The sequence below is a fragment of the Aegilops tauschii genome, chromosome 3 (assembly GCF_002575655.3).
Source record: "Aegilops tauschii subsp. strangulata cultivar AL8/78 chromosome 3, Aet v6.0, whole genome shotgun sequence".
NCBI lineage: Eukaryota > Viridiplantae > Streptophyta > Magnoliopsida > Poales > Poaceae > Aegilops > Aegilops tauschii.
In genome coordinates, this window is record NC_053037.3 from 208,879,192 (window position 1) to 208,897,279 (window position 18,088).

Sequence of the window (18,088 nt, forward strand, 5' to 3'; positions counted from 1 at the left end):
TGCAACATGTACGTTCAGAACAGCCAACATTCCAAGAATCTCCAAATACCAAGAATAATGATTGGCCTCACTGCAGCGTAGTTCATATAGTAGTCCAAATACTACATACTGCCATGGATGCTTTTGAGAGATAAGCTGCCCTTGTTCAGTGATGCTAGCTAGATCAGAAGACAGCACTGGCTCAAGCTGTATTAACTGAAGATCAAAACTACTCGCCGTGGTCCAGTCACTATATTTCTTTATACTCCAAAACTGATGTATAACTGTGAGTATCCTTATGCATTTTCCCAGTAGACTGGGCAACCATGCTGTAACACCCCGCATGTAACTTGCCATATTTATAACTCCGACTCTTGCCATTTTCGGCTATGTGCTATGATATTCCCTCCGTGGTCGGGTTTTGTTTTTTGTTTTGTATTTTGTTCATGTCATGCATTTCATACCATGTCATCACGTGCATTGCATTTGCATACGTGTTCGTCTCATGCATCCGAGCATTTTCCCCGTTGTCCGTTTTGCAATCCGGCGCTCCTATCTCCTCCGGTGCACCCCTCTTGTTTTATTTCGTGAGCGGGTGTCAAACATTCTCGGAATGGACCGAGGCTTGTCATGTGGCCCTAGTATACCACCCGGAGACCACCGGTCAAGTTTCGTTCCATTTGGAGGTCGTTTGGTACTCCAACGGTTAACCGGGCATCCGCAAAGTCCATTTGAGTGTCCAGAAAAAACCCCCCTAAAAACCAACCCAAAACCCACCAAACTCTCTTCCATGCTCTAGGTCGTTCGATCATGATCGTGTGGGCGAAAACCGCACCTCATTTGGAGCCTCCTAGCTCCCTCTACCTATTTATATGTCAGACCTCCCGTATACGAATCGCAGATCAAACCCTAGCGTCTTCCACCTCGAGCCGCCGGAAAAAGTCCACCCGCGCCGGACACGTCCGCCCGCGCCGACCGACGAATCGCGCGCCGCCACGTGTCGCCGCCGCCACCTCCACCGCGCCGGCCCGCCGGCCCGCACCGCCGCCGCCCGACGCGCCTGCCCCGAGCGCCCCGCCGCCTCCTTCCCCGCGCGACCCACCGGCGTTCCGCCGCCACGCCGGCAACCGCTCTCCGGCGAGCTCGCCACTGCCGCCGCCGCGCCTCGGGGCCCCGCCGCCCGTGCCGCGCCCCTGCTCCGGTGGCCGGAGCCCGCCGCCCTCGCCCGGATCCTGCCGGTGCCGGCCCCGCCGTCCCCTACCTCGCCGTCATCGACCTCCATCGCCGGCCGCCGCGTCAGTTCTGTCGAGCCCGAGCTCGAGTCCCCCGATCGGATCTGGTCAACGCAAGGTTGACCCGAAACCTCCCCCAAAATTGCCAAGTTATTTGCATTTTCTACATCATATTGCCCTGTTCCTCATTGCATAACTCCTTGCATGTAGCTCTGATTCGCGCGTGTAATATGTCAAATTGTTCGTCTCGTGATGCTCTACATTTTGCTAAATTGCACCATGTTCATTAGAGGTCATCTTGATGCCCAAATCTCTATTGGAAGAGGGCTAGTTGCTGTTATCTTCTGGTTCTTAGCAGAACGTGGAGATTTGTCATTTTTGTATCTTTAAATCTGTGCATCTAATGGGCATGAGCTCTACATGTGTTTTGTTGTATGCCATGCCATCTTTCCAAGGGTGTATGCCATTATTTTTGTGATCTCTGTGGTGACTAGCACAAGCATGCAAAGTAGGCCCCGTAATATTTCTGATATGTTGTGAACTTGATATGTTGTTTGAGCTTGTTTGAGCTTGTTTGAGCTTGATATGTTGTGAACTAGCCGTAGCTCAGTGTTCATCTTTTGTCAACCATCTCCTGTAGGTTACTGCCATGTGCTTTATTGCTATGTTGGAGTGCTGTAGCATTGTTGTCTTTGTATTTTAAGTGCTATCATGCTGTTAATCGCAGATTCGTGTCATTCTTGTTTTGCTTGCCATTTGCAAACCGTGCATCCGTTTCCGGTGATCTTTATATCGATTTCGACCGAAATCATCTCATCTTTCCAGTGGCATGCTTGGTTTGCCAAGTTACTGCCATGTTCATCATTTTCCTTCCGGAGCACGCATATGCATCGCATATCATATCTTGCATATCATACATGTTTTGCATCATGTTGTTTGTGCATTTCTCGTGGTTGATTGTGGTTCCGTTTGTTTGTGTTCTTGTCTTGGGTAGATTCGGGAGACGAGTTCGTGAACGAGGAACCTGTTGAGTACGCTTACGAGGATCAAGCTTTCGACAACTCTGAGAACCTTGCAGGCAAGATGACCACCCCTCGAAATCACTTCTATCTTTGCCTTGCTAGTTGTTCGCTCTATTGCCATGTTGCGCTACCTATCACTTGCTATATCATGTCTCCCATTTTTCCATGTCAACCCCTAACCATCCTTTCCTAGCAAACCGTTGTTTGGCTAAGTTACCGCTTTTGCTCAGCCCCTCTTATAGCGTTGCTAGTTGCAGGTGAAGTTGAAGTTGGTTCCATGTCGGAACATGGATATGTTGGGATATCACAATATCTCTTATTTAATTAATGCATCTATATATCTTGGTAAAGGGTGGAAGGCTCGGCCTTATGCCTGGTGTTTTGTTCCACTCTTGCCGCCCTAGTTACTGATATACTGGGATTATGTTCCTTGAGTTTGCGTTCCTTACGCGGTCGGGTGATTTATGGGACCCCCTTGACAGTTCGCCTTGAATAAAACTCCTCCAGCAAGGCCCAACTTTGTTTTTTCCATTTGCCGCCTAAGCCTTTCCCCCGGGTTTTCGCGAGCCCGAGGGTCATCTTTATTTTAACCCCCGGGCCAGTGTTCCTCTGAGTGCTGGTCCAAACTAGAGCCACTTGCAGCGCCACCTTGGGGAAACCCGAGGATTGGTTTTAGCTGTACGTAGTGTTCATCCGGTGTGCCCTGAGAACGAGATATGTGCAGCTCCTATCGGGATTTGTCGGCACATTCGGGCGGCTTTGCTGGTCTTGTTTTACCATTGTCGAAATGCCTTGTAAACCGGGATTCCGAGACTGGTCGGGTTTTTCCGGGAGAAGGTTTATCCTTCGTTCACCGTGAGAGCTTATGATGGGCTAAGCTGGGACACCCCTGCAGGGTATTATCTTTCTAAAGCCATGCCCGCGGTTATGAGGCAGATGGGAATTTGTTAATGTCCGGTTGTAGAGAACTTGTCACTTGATCCAATTAAAATACATCAACTGCGTGTGTAGCCGTGATGGTCTCTTCTCGGCGGAGTCCGGGAAGTGAACACGGTCTGAGTTATGTTTGACGTAAGTAAGAGTTCAGGATCACTTCTTAGTCATTGCTAGATGACGACCGTTCCGTTGCTTCTCTTCTCGCTCTCATTTGCGCAAGTTAGCCACCATATATGCTTGTTGCCGCTGCAGCTCCACCTCACTACACCATCCTTTTCCTATAAGCTTAAATAGTCTTGATCTCGTGGGTGTGAGATTGCTGAGTCCCCGTGACTCACAGATTCTACCAAAACAGTTGCAGGTGCCGACGATGCCAGTGCAGATGATGGGGTCGATCTCAAGTGGGAGTTCGATGAGGAACGTGGTCGTTACTATGTGTCTTTTCCTGATGATCAGAAGTGGAGCCCAGTTGGGACGATCGGGGATCTAGCATTTGGGGTTGTCTTATTTTCATCTGGATTTTGACCGTAGTCGGTCTATGTTTGTATTTTGGATGATGTATGAATTATATCTATGTATTGTGTGAAGTGGCGATTGTAAGCCAACTCTTTATCCCATTCTTGTTCATTACATGGGATTGTGTGAAGATGACCCTTCTTGCGAAAAAACCACTATGCGGTTATGCCTCTAAGTCGTGCCTCGACACGTGGGAGATATAGCCGCATCGTGGGCGTTACAAGTTGGTAATCAGAGCCATCCCCGACTTAGGAGCCAGCTGCTTGATCGAATCGCTGGCGTTGTTGAGTCTAGAACAAAAATGTTTTGAGTCTTAGGATTATATATATCAGAGAGTAGGATTCTTTTTACTCCTCAGTCCCTTCGTCGCTCTGGTGAGGTCTCCTGACGTAGAAGTTTTGACTATTCTCTCCTCAAATTTCACTAAAAAAAATTTAGGATCACGCGGGTATCTTGGAATCGTTCCGATGGTTTCGTGACGAGAACATTGTTCTTGGTGCCTCCTGTCATTTAGGGGTTGTGGCAGTGTCCCGGGGAGTTGAGCTCCGAGGTGTTGTCGTCACAATTTTATCGTTGCAGTTCTGGAATACCTGACTTTCGCCGACATCGAAATCTCTTTTATGCAGTTGTTGGTGAGATCACCTCGACGCCACCCAGTACTGGGGCGGGAGTTCAGGAGTATTGCCATAACTTGTATAATGGATGCTTTTCGAAGGTTGAGGTAAACGATTTCCGAAGGTTTCTTGGTTATGTGTTGACGGATGGATACAGCTGGATCTAGGGATTGCTAGTTTGGGTGATATATATTTTGTGTCCCCTGTATCCCCAACACCATATTGCATAACCAGAAAGTTTCGGGAGTTTATAAGTGGGAATTCAAGTAGCCTTAGGATATCTTTCCGACAGACGCATGATATGAGATTGGGGTTCGACGTCTAGTGGTCCGCCTGTACACGGTTGGTTTTACAGTGGTCTCGTAGTGTCTTAAAGAGTCCATGGCTATGCCGACTCGGGGACGCTTCGTATGTCATGTGCACAGCCTTGTACATGATGGTGCTGTACGATTGAGCCCGTGTGGGCCCCACCACGAAAACTTCGGACGAAATATCTATCATATGTTTGTTCCGGCTTATTCTGCAAGCCAATACTTTGTTTTGTTTTGAATTGTGGTATTCGAGTTGCTTCGAGGTCATACGTTGATTCCATATCTTTTTCTAAGTGGCTTCTCAACTTATGGAAGTGTGATGATTTACTACGGAATTCATTCGTTCATCCTCGTTCGAATGTTTATTGTGAAGACTTTATGTTGCAATTTCTATCCGTTGATTCTACTTATCTATTTGTCTATCAAGATGCTAACGGATGTCACCCTCTTCAGGATGGCTCCGCCAACGCGTCAGAATCCGGATCGCAATGAAGGGAGTCAAGCGAACCCTCCGCCACCACCTCCGCCTCCGGAGGCATGGCAAGAAATCATGGCAGCCACCAACGCCAATGCTCAGATGATTCTGCAACTCTTGCAAGAACGCACCCAAGGGCAAGGCAATCAAGGCAATCAAGGTCAAGGCAACAATCAGTTTCACTTTGCTACACTCAACCAGTTTCTCGCAATCAGCCCAAGTCTTTCAGCTACTGTGCCGAGGCCACGGATGCCGATGATTGGCTCGTGGACATCTACAAGCATTTTGAATGTAGCAATGTCAGGCCTGAGGACTATGTCAAGTTCGCTTCTTTCCAGCTCAAGGACCAAGCTGCTGATTGGTTTCAGCAATACAAAGATTCCAGAGGCGGTCGTGTGATCACTTGGACTGACTTCTATCGGGACTTCAAAGCGCACCACATTCCACAAAGTGTTGTTGAGAGCAAGCGTGAGGTGTTCCGCAATCTCAAGCAAGGCAACATGTCTTTGTATCAATACAACATCCAGTTTCAGAAACTTGCTCGCTTCGCTAAACAAGACGTTCCTGATGAAAAGAGCATGATCTATCACTTCAGAGGTGGCCTTAAAGAGGATCTGCAGTTAGCTCTCGTTCTTGTTGAGCCTACTCAGTTTGATCAATTCTACAATATGGCACTGAAGCAAGAGGCTGCTCAGCTCAAGTGTGAGGCTTCTAAGAAAAGAGTTAGAGACGCAGTTCAGTCTTCTTCTTCCTCACTTGTGACAGCTAAGCAACAGAAGTTCTGGTTGCCTCCTCCTCCGTTTCGTCAGCCTTACCAGCAGAAGAACAAAGGTGGCCATGGTTCTTCCAACTCTTCCAACTCTGGCTATCAGAACATGTCTCAGAATCAAGCTCCAAAGTCCAATGCTCCTTATCACCGTCCACTCTCAGAGGTGACTTGCAACAAATGTCAGCAGAAAGGTCACTATGCTAACAAGTGCTTCAACCAAAGGCGTCTTCCTCCTCCTCCTCTTGTCAGATCTTCCAGCAATGCAGTGGTCAAGCATAATCCAAAGTCTGCTAAGGTGAACATGATGAATGCAGCTCAAGCGGAGGAATCGACTGATGTGATAATGGGTAATCTTCCTGTTAACGATATTCCTGCAAAAGTTCTTTTTGATACTGGTGCATCCCTTTCTTTCATTTCAAGACCTTTTGTTGCCAAGCATGAGTTTGTGACGGAAAAGATCCCTATCCCGTTGAAGGTTGTGTCTCCGGGCAAGCAAATGACATCTAATAATTGTGTCCCGGATGTTTCCATCAAGATGGGCGACTATAAATTTCAGTCTTCTCCAATTGTTCTTGGTGACTCGGATATTGATCTTATTCTCGGGATGGACTGGCTTTCTAAGCACAAGGCTCAACTTGATTGTGCTGCCAGGGAAATTCAATTGACACACTCTTCTGAGGATGTGATTATTTTTGCCGCTCGTGATGAAACCATTCGGTTTTTCTCTCTCAATGAGAAGGGTGAATTGAATGCCATCTCTCAAATTCCATTCGTTTGCGAGTATCAAGAAGTCTTTCCAGAAGAGCTTCCGGGTATGCCTCCTTATCGGCCAGTTGAGTTCGTTATCGAACTAGAACCTGGCACTGAACCCGTTTGCAAGCGTCCATACAAGCTTGGACCCAACGAGCTGAAGGAATTGAAGAAACAGCTCGATGAACAAGAGCGGCTGGGTTTGATCAGACCAAGTTCTTCTCCATGGGGTTGTGGTGATCTTTTTGTCACGAAGAAGGATGGCACGGACCGACTTTGTGTTGACTACCGTCCATTGAACAAGAAGACAATCAAGAACAAGTATCCACTTCCCAAAATCAATGAGCTATTTGAGCAACTCAAAGGGGCTAAAGTATTCTCGAAGCTTGACCTTCGTATGGGTTATCATCAGATTCGCATTCGTGAAGAAGATATTCCCAAGACAGCATTCAGAACAAGTTTTGGTTCTTATGAATATACTGTCGTGTCTTTCGGTCTTGTCAATGCTCCTCCAGTTTTCTCTCGGATGATGAATTTCATCTTCAACCCCTATACCAATGAATTCATCCTGGTGTATCTCGATGATATCTTGGTCTTCTCCAAGAATAAGAAGGACCATGCCAAACATTTGCGATTGGTGCTCGACAAGCTTAGAGAGTATCAATTCTATGCGAAGTTCTCTAAATGTGAGTTTTGGCTTGATGAAGTTCTTTTCCTTGGTCACATCATCTCTGCCAAGGGCATTGCTGTTAACCCCGAGAAGGTGTCCGCAATTGTGAATTGGGAACCTCCTCAGAACGTCAAGCAGCTCCGCAGTTTTCTTGGTCTTGCAAGCTATTGCCGAAGATTCGTTGAGAATTTCTCCAAGATTGCAAAGCCTCTTTCCAAACTCCTCCAGAAGCATGTCAAGTATGTCTGGTCTCCTGAGTGTGACGTTGCTTTCAACATTCTCAAAGAGAAACTAGTCACAGCTCCTGTCTTAACTCCTCCTGATGAATCCAAGCCATATGAAGTTTTCTGTGATGCTTCTCTCCAAGGTCTCGGTGCTGTGTTAATGCAAGAGAAGAAAGTTGTGGCCTATACCTCTCATCAGTTGAAGCCCAACGAGAAGAACTACCCCACTCACGATCTTGAGTTGGCGGCAGTTGTCCATGCATTGATAACGTGGAGACATCTTTTGTTGGGAAGACAAGTGGACATTTTCACCGATCACAAGAGTCTCAAGTACATCTTCACTCAGCCCAACCTCAACCTCAGGCAGACTCGATGGGTCGAAATGATTCAAGAGTACAATCCGAGTATTGAATATACTCCAGGCAAGGCCAATGTCATTGCAGATGCTTTAAGCAGGAAGGCTTATTGCAACAGCTTAATTCTCAAGCCCTTCCAACCGGATCTTTGTGAAGCTTTCCGCAAGCTGAATCTCCAAGTTGTTCCTCAAGGCTTTCTTGCCAACCTCATAGTCTTTCCTACTTTGGAAGATCAAATTCGTGAGGCACAACTCCTTGATGCCATGGTGAAGAAGGTGAAACGTGGTATCGACAAGGGTCTTTCCAAATACAAGTGCTATCGCATTGATGACAGAGACACTTTATTCTTCGAGGACCGGATTGTGGTTCCTAAAGGTGATATAAGGAAAGTCATTATGAACGAGGCGCACAATTCCCTCCTGTCCATTCATCCTGGAAGTACGAAGATGTACCATGACCTCAAGCAGTCGTATTGGTGGACTCGAATGAAGCGAGAAATTGCTCAATTCGTGAATGAATGTGATGTCTGTCGAAGAGTGAAAGCAGAACACCAACGACCAGCTGGTCTCCTCCAACCTCTTGCTATCCCAGAATGGAAGTTTGCTCATATCGAAATGGACTTCGTGACTGGTTTGCCAAAGTCCAAGCGCGGAAATGATGCTATCTTCGTTGTCATTGACAAGCTCTCTAAAGTGGCTCATTTCCTTCCAATCAAAGAATCCATCACAGCAGCTCAGCTGGCAGAGCTTTACACCTCCAGAATTATCTCCTTGCACGGCATTCCACAATTGATTTCTTCAGATCGTGGTAGCATCTTCACCTCCAAGTTCTGGGACTCCTTCCAGAAGGCCATGGGCACTAACATTCGCTTCAGCACAGCTTTCCATCCTCAAACTAGTGGCCAAGTCGAGCGAGTCAATCAAATTCTTGAAGATATGCTCAGGGCTTGTGTCATTTCTTTTGGCATGAAATGGGAAGATTGTCTTCCATATGCTGAATTCTCCTACAACAACAGTTTCCAAGCGAGTTCGGGCAAGGCCCTGTTCGAGATTCTCTATGGCAGAAAGTGCCGCACTCCTCTCAATTGGTCAGAGACTGGTGAACGCCAACTTCTTGGCAATGACTTAATCACTGAAGCTGAAGAAATGTGTAAAGTCATCCGTGATAATCTCAAAGCCGCGCAATCGCGCCAGAAGAGTTACTATGATAGTAAGCATCGTGATTTGGCTTTCGAGATCGGAGACCATGTCTACCTCCGCGTCTCTCCAACGAAAGGCACTCGTCGCTTCAGTATCAAAGGGAAGCTTGCCCCTAGATACGTGGGTCCTTTCAAGATCATTGGCAAAAGAGGTGACCTCGCCTATCAACTTGAGCTTCCTTCCAACTTCGCGAACGTGCACGATGTGTTCCACGTGTCACAGCTCCGCAAGTGCTTCAAGACGCCTGAGCGCACCATCAACTTCGAAGAGATTGACCTCCAAGAAGATATGTCTTATCATGAGCACCCCGTTGCTATTCTTGAAGAAACTGAGCGCAAGACTCGCAACAAGTCAATCAAATTCCTGAAAGTGAAGTTGTCGCACCATTCCGACCAGGAAGCCACCTGGGAACGCGAGGACCATCTCCGTTCCGAATATCCAGAGTTCTTCCAGTCCTAGATCTCGGGACGATATCCTCTCGTAGTGGTGGAGTGTTGTAACACCCCGCATGTAACTTGCCATATTTGTAACTCCGACTCTTGCCATTTTCGGCTATGTGCTATGATATTCCCTCCGTGGTCGGGTTTTGTTTTTCGTTTTGTATTTTGTTCATGTCATGCATTTCATACCATGTCATCATGTGCATTGCATTTGCATACGTGTTCGTCTCATGCATCCGAGCATTTTCCTCGTTGTCCGTTTTGCAATCTGGCGCTCCTATCTCCTCCGGTGCACCCCTCTTGTTTTCTTTCGTGAGCGGGTGTCAAACATTCTCAGAATGGACCGAGGCTTGTCATGTGGCCCTAGTATACCACCCGGAGACCACCGGTCAAGTTTCGTTCCATTTGGAGGTCGTTTGGTACTCCAACGGTTAACCGGGCATCCGCAAAGTCCATTTGAGTGTCCAGCAAAAACCCCCCTAAAAACCAGCCCAAAACCCACCAAACTCTCTTCCATGCTCTAGGTCGTTCGATCACGATCGTGTGGGCGAAAACCGCACCTCATTTGGAGCCTCCTAGCTCCCTCTACCTATTTATATGTGAGACCTCCCGTATACGAATCGCAGATCAAACCCTAGCGTCTTCCACCTCGCGCCGCCGGACAAAGTCCACCCGCGCCGGACACGTCCGCCCGCGCCGACCGACAAATCGCGCGCCGCCACGTGTCCCCGCCGCCACCTCCACCGCGCCGGCCCGCCGGCCCGCACCGCCGCCGCCCGACGCGCCTGCCCCGAGCGCCCCGCCGCCTCCTTCCCCGCGCGACCCGCCGGCGTTCCGCCGCCGCGCCGGCAAGCGCTCTCCGGCGAGCTCGCCACTGCCGCCGCCGCGCCTCGGGGGCCCCGCCGCCCGTGCCGCGCCCCTGCTCCGGTGGCCGGAGCCCGCCGCCCTCGCCCGGATCCTGCCGGTGCCGGCCCCGCCGTCCCCTACCTCGCCGTCATCGACCTCCATCGCCGGCCGCCGCGTCAGTTCTGTCGAGCCCGAGCTCGAGTCCCCCGATCGGATCTGGTCAACGCAAGGTTGACCGGAAACCTCCCCCGAAATTGCCAAGTTATTTGCATTTTCTACAGCATATTGCCCTGTTCCTCGTTGCATAACTCCTTGCATGTAGCTCTGATTCGCGCGTGTAATATGTCAAATTGTTCGTCTCGTGATGCTCTACATTTTGCTAAATTGCACCATGTTCATTAGAGGTCATCTTGATGCCCAAATCTCTGTTGGAAGAGGGCTAGTTGCTGTTATCTTCTGGTTCTTAGCAGAACGTGGAGATTTGTCATTTTTGTATCTTTAAATCTGTGCATCTTATGGGCATGAGCTCTACATGTGTTTTGTTGTATGCCATGCCATCTTTCCAAGGGTGTATGCCATGTATTTTTGTGATCTCTGTGGTGACTAGCACAAGCATGCAAAGTAGGCCCCGTAATATTTCTGATTTCAGGGACTTAGTGATTTCTCTAAGTCCTTGTCTGCTGTTATTTTGTTGCCATGTAAACTTGATGCTACAGAGAGATCCATGCATATTTTGGTGATGTTCTGTAAGGATGTTTTGTAGCTATAGTTGTAATTGATCCAGTCCTGCCATTGTTTGCAATTATGGAGTGCCAGAGCATGACTCAATCTTGCTCTACTTTTGCTATAAAATATTTCTGGCAGATTCTTAACATGATATGCAATTTTGCCAAGCTTATTGTAGTTGATCCATACATGCTATGCTTTTGTTCTTCCCATGGATAGCTTCATAAACATTCCATCTTGCTGTAGGTATTCTTGTTTTGTCATGAATTGCTCTGTAGTGAGTGCATCAAGCTCACAAAGAGGCCTACATATTATTATTTCTGCCATGCTCTGTTTTCTGCTAAGTCTGAAACCTGATAACGAAACTTGCTATGTTTACATGCTTGCCATCATATCTTATGGTCCTTTTTGGCTTATGGTCAGTAAGGGACTTTTGTCATATGCATTTAGTAGAACACTGCCATGCCAAGTTTTGCCATGTTAAGTTCCTGTAGCATGTTGATTTCGTGCTCTGAACATTGCTACCTGATGCTGTTTTCTGCATGTCCAGTAATTTCACCAAGTCTGTGATCCTGTTATCTTTTGCACTTTTGCCATGCTTGTTTGAGCTTGATATATTGTGAACTAGCCGTAGCTCAGTGTTCATCTTTTGTCAACCATCTCCTGTAGATTACTTCCATGTGCTTTATTGCTATGTTGGAGTGCTGTAGCATTGTTGTTTGTTGTCTTTTAAGTGCTATCATGCTGTTAATCGCAGATTCGTGTCATTCTTGTTTTGCTTGCCATTTGCAAACTGTGCATCCGTTTCCGGTGATCTTTATATCGATTTCGACCGAAATCATCTCATCTTTCCAGTGGCATGCTTGGTTTGCCAAGTTACTTCCATGTTCATCATTTTCCTTCCGGAGCACGCATATGCATCGCATATCATATCTTGCATATCATACATGTTTTGCATCATGTTGTTTGTGCATTTCTCGTGGTTGATTGTGGTTCCGTTTGTTTGTGTTCTTGTCTTGGGTAGATCCGGGAGACGAGTTCGTGAATGACGAACCTGTTGAGTACGCTTACGAGGATCAAGCTTTCGACAACTCTGAGAACCTTGCAGGCAAGATGACCACCCCTCGAAATCACTTCTATCTTTGCCTTGCTAGTTGTTCGCTCTATTGCCATGTTGCGCTACCTATCACTTGCTATATCATGTCTCCCATTTTGCCATGTCAGCCCCTAACCATCCTTTCCTAGCAAACCGTTGTTTGGCTAAGTTACCGCTTTTGCTCAGCCCCTCTTATAGCGTTGCTAGTTGCAGGTGAAGTTGAAGTTGGTTCCATGTCGAAACATGGATATGTTGGGATATCACAATATCTCTTATTTAATCAATGCATCTATATATCTTGGTAAAGGGTGGAAGGCTCGGCCTTATGCCTGGTGTTTTCTTCCACTCTTGCCGCCCTAGTTACTGATATACCGGGATTATGTTCCTTGAGTTTGCGTTCCTTACGCGGTCGGGTGATTTATGGGACCCCCTTGACAGTTCGCCTTGAATAAAAATCCTCCAGCAAGGCCCAACTTTGGTTTTTCCATTTGCCGCCTAAGCCTTTTCCCCCGGGTTTTCGCGAGCCCGAGGGTCATCTTTATTTTAACCCCCGGGCCAGTGTTCCTCTGAGTGCTGGTCCAAACTAGAGCCACTTGCAGCGCCACCTTGGGGAAACCCGAGGATTGGTTTTAGCTGTACGTAGTGTTCATCCGGTGTGCCCTGAGAACGAGATATGTGCAGCTCCTATCGGGATTTGTCGGCACATTCGGGCGGCTTTGCTGGTCTTGTTTTACCATTGTCGAAATGCCTTGTAAACCGGGATTCCGAGACTGATCGGGTTTTTCCGGGAGAAGGTTTATCCTTCGTTCACCGTGAGAGCTTATGATGGGCTAAGTTGGGACACCCCTGCAGGGTATTATCTTTCGAAAGCCGTGCCCGCGGTTATGAGGCAGATGGGAATTTGTTAATGTCCGGTTGTAGAGAACTTGTCACTTGACCCAATTAAAATACATCAACTGCGTGTGTAGCCGTGATGGTCTCTTCTCGGCGGAGTCCGGGAAGTGAACATGGTCTGAGTTATGTTTGACGTAAGTAAGAGTTCAGGATCACTTCTTGGTCATTGCTAGATGACGACCGTTCCGTTGCTTCTCTTCTCGCTCTCATTTGCGCAAGTTAGCCACCATATATGCTTATTGCCGCTGCAGCTCCACCTCACTACACCATCCTTTTCCTATAAGCTTAAATAGTCTTGATCTCGCGGGTGTGAGATTGCTGAGTTCCCCTGACTCACAGATTCTACCAAAACAGTTGCAGGTGCCGACGATGCCAGTGCAGATGATGGGGTCGATCTCAAGTGGGAGTTCGATGAGGAACGTGGTCGTTACTATGTGTCTTTTCCTGATGATCAGAAGTGGAGCCCAGTTGGGACGATCGGGGATCTAGCATTTGGGGTTGTCTTATTTTCATCTGGATTTTGACCGTAGTCGGTCTATGTTTGTATTTTGGATGATGTATGAATTATATCTATGTATTGTGTGAAGTGGCGATTGTAAGCCAACTATTTATCCCATTCTTGGTCATTACATGGGATTGTGTGAAGATGACCCTTCTTGCGACAAAACCACTATGCGGTTATGCCTCTAAGTCGTGCCTCGACACGTGGGAGATATAGCCGCATCGTGGGCGTTACAAGTTGGTAATCAGAGCCATCCCCGACTTAGGAGCCCCCTGCTTGATCGAATCGCTGGCGTTGTTGAGTCTAGAACAAAAATGTTTTGAGTCTTAGGATTATATATATCGGAGAGTAGGATTCTTTTTACTCCTCAGTCCCTTCGTCGCTCTGGTGAGGTCTCCTGACGTAGAAGTTTTGACTATTCTCTCCTCAAATTTCACTAAAAAAATTTAGGATCACGCGGGTATCTTGGAATCGTTCCGATGGTTTTGTGGCGAGAACATTGTTCTTGGTGCCTCCTGTCATTTAGGGGTTGTGGCAGTGTCCCGGGGAGTTGAGCTCCGAGGTGTTGTCGTCACAATTTTATCGTTGCAGTTCCGGAATACCTGAGTTTCGCCGACATCGAAATCTCTTTTATGCAGTTGTTGGTGAGATCACCTCGACGCCACCCAGTACTAGGGCGGGAGTTCGGGAGTATTGCCATAACTTGTATAACGGATGCTTTTCGATGGTTGAGGTAAACGATTTCCGAAGGTTTCTTGGTTATGTGTTGACGGATGGATACAGCTGGATCTAGGGATTGCTAGTTTGGGTGATATATATTTTGTGTCCCCTGTATCCCCAACACCATATTGCATAACCAGAAAGTTTCGGGAGTTCATAAGTGGGAATTCAAGTAGCTTAAGGATATCTTTCCGACAGACGCATGATATGAGATTGGGGTTCGACGTCTAGTGGTCCGCCTGTACACGGTTGGTTTTACAGTGGTCTCGTAGTGTCTTAAAGAGTCCATGGCTATGCCGACTCGGGGACGCTTCGTATGTCATGTGCACAGCCTTGTACATGATGGTGCTGTACGATTGAGCCCGTGTGGGCCCCACCACGAAAACTTCGGAAGAAATATCTATCATATGTTTGTTCCGGCTTATTCTGCAAGCCAATACTTTGTTTTGTTTTGAATTGTGGTATTCGAGTTGCTTCGAGGTCATACGTTGATTCCATATATTTTTCTAAGTGGCTTCTCAACTTATGGAAGTGTGATGATTTACTACGGATTTCATTCGTTCATCCTCCTTCGAATGTTTATTGTGAAGACTTTATGTTGCAATTTCTATCCGTTGATTCTACTTATCTATTTGTCTATCAAGATGCTAACGGATGTCACCCTCTTCAGGATGGCTCCGCCAACGCGTCAGAATCCGGATCGCAATGAAGGGAGTCAAGCGAACCCTCCGCCACCACCTCCGCCTCCGGAGGCATGGCAAGCAATCATGGCAGCCACCAACGCCAATGCTCAGATGATTCTGCAACTCTTGCAAGAACGCACCCAAGGGCAAGGCAATCAAGGCAATCAAGGTCAAGGCAACAATCAGTTTCACTTTGCTACACTCAACCAGTTTCTCGCAATCAGCCCAAGTCTTTCAGCTACTGTGCCGAGGCCACGGATGCCGATGATTGGCTCGTGGACATCTACAAGCATTTTGAATGTAGCAATGTCAGGCCTGAGGACTATGTCAAGTTCGCTTCTTTCCAGCTCAAGGACCAAGCTGCTGATTGGTTTCAGCAATACAAAGATTCCAGAGGCGGTCGTGTGATCACTTGGACTGACTTCTGTCGGGACTTCAAAGCGCACCACATTCCACAAAGTGTTGTTGAGAGCAAGCGTGAGGAGTTCCGCAATCTCAAGCAAGGCAACCTGTCTTTGTATCAATACAACATCCAGTTTCAGAAACTTGCTCGCTTCGCTAAACAAGACGTTCCTGATGAAAAGAGCATGATCTATCACTTCAGAGGTGGCCTTAAAGAGGATCTGCAGTTAGCTCTCGTTCTTGTTGAGCCTACTCAGTTTGATCAATTCTACAATATGGCACTGAAGCAAGAGGCTGCTCAGCTCAAGTGTGAGGCTTCTAAGAAAAGAGTTAGAGACGCAGTTCAGTCTTCTTCTTCCTCACTTGTGACAGCTAAGCAACAGAAGTTCTGGTTGCCTCCTCCTCCGTTTCGTCAGCCTTACCAGCAGAAGAACAAAGGTGGCCATGGTTCTTCCAACTCTTCCAACTCTGGCTATCAGAACAAGTCTCAGAATCAAGCTCCAAAGTCCAATGCTCCATATCACCGTCCACTCTCAGAGGTGACTTGCAACAAATGTCAGCGAAAGGTCACTATGCTAACAAGTGCTTCAACCAAAGGCGTCTTCCTCCTCCTCCTCTTGTCAGATCTTCCAGCAATGCAGTGGTCAAGCATAATCCAAAGTCTGCTAAGGTGAACATGATGAATGCAGCTCAAGCGGAGGAATCGACTGATGTGATAATGGGTAATCTTCCTGTTAACGATATTCCTGCAAAAGTTCTTTTTGATACTGGTGCATCTCTTTCTTTCATTTCAAGACCTTTTGTTGCCAAGCATGAGTTTGTGACAGAAAAGATCCCTATCCCGTTGAAGGTTGTGTCTCCGGGCAAGCAAATGACATCTAATAATTGTGTCCCGGATGTTTCCATCAAGATGGGCGACTATAAATTTCAGTCTTCTCCAATTGTTCTTGGTGACTCGGATATTGATCTTATTCTCGGGATGGACTGGCTTTCTAAGCACAAGGCTCAACTTGATTGTGCTGCCAGGGAAATTCAATTGACACACTCTTCTGAGGATGTGATTATTTTTGCCGCTCGTGATGAAACCATTCGGTTTTTCTCTCTCAATGAGAAGGGTGAATTGAATGCCATCTCTCAAATTCCAGTCATTTGCGAGTATCAAGAAGTCTTTCCAGAAGAGCTTCCGGGTATGCCTCCTCATCGGCCAGTTGAGTTCGTTATCGAACTAGAACCTGGCACTGAACCCGTTTGCAAGCGTCCATACAAGCTTGGACCCAACGAGCTAAAGGAATTGAAGAAATAGCTCGATGAACAAGAGCGGCTGGGTTTGATCAGACCGAGTTCTTCTCCATGGGGTTGTGGTGTTCTTTTTGTCAAGAAGAAGGATGGCACGGACCGACTTTGTGTCGACTACCGTCCATTGAACAAGAAGACAATCAAGAACACGTATCCACTTCCCAACATCAATGAGCTATTTGAGCAACTCAAAGGGGCTAAAGTATTCTCGAAGCTTGACCTTCGTATGGGTTATCATCAGATTCGCATTCGTGAAGAAGATATTCCCAAGACAGCATTCAGAACAAGTTTTGGTTCTTATGAATATACTGTCGTGTCTTTCGGTCTTGCCAATGCTCCTCCAGTTTTCTCTCGGATGATGAATTTCATCTTCAACCCCTATACCAATGAATTCATCCTGATGTATCTCGATGATATCTTGGTCTTCTCCAAGAATAAGAAGGACCATGCCAAACATTTGCGATTGGTGCTCGACAAGCTTAGAGAGTATCAATTCTATGCGAAGTTCTCTAAATGTGAGTTTTGGCTTGATGAAGTTCTTTTCCTTGGTCACATCATCTGTGCCAAGGGCATCGCTGTTAACCCCAAGAAGGTGTCCGCAATTGTGAATTGGGAACCTCCTCAGAACGTCAAGCAGCTCCGCAGTTTTCTTGGTCTTGCAAGCTATTGCCGAAGATTCGTTGAGAATTTCTCCAAGATTGCAAAGCCTCTTTCCAACCTCCTCCAGAAGCATGTGAAGTATGTCTGGTCTCCTGAGTGTGACGTTGCTTTCAACACTCTCAAAGAGAAACTAGTCACAGATCCTGTCTTAACTCCTCCTGATGAATCCAAGCTATATGAAGTTTTCTGTGATGCTTCTCTCCAAGGTCTCGGTGCTGTGTTAATGCAAGAGAAGAAAGTTGTGGCCTATACCTCTCGTCATTTGAAGCCCAACGAGAAGAACTACCCCACTCACGATCTTGAGTTGGCGGCAGTTGTCCATGCATTGATAACGTGGAGACATCTTTTGTTGGGAAGACAAGTGGACATTTTCACCGATCACAAGAGTGTCAAGTACATCTTCACTCAGCCCAACCTCAACCTCAAGCAGACTCGATGGGTCAAAATGATTCAAGAGTACAATCTGAGTATTGAATATACTCCAGGCAAGGCCAATGTCATTGCAGATGCTTTAAGCAGGAAGGCTTATTGCAACAGCTTAATTCTCAAGCCCTTCCAGCCGGATCTTTGTGAAGCTTTCCGCAAGCTGAATCTCCAAGTTGTTCCTCAAGGCTTTCTTGCCAACCTCATAGTCTCTCCTACTTTGGAAGATCAAATTCGTGAGGCACAACTCCTTGATGCCATGGTGAAGAAGGTGAAACGTGGTATCGACAAGGGTCTTTCCAAATACAAGTGCTATCGCATTGATGACAGAGACACTTTATTCTTCG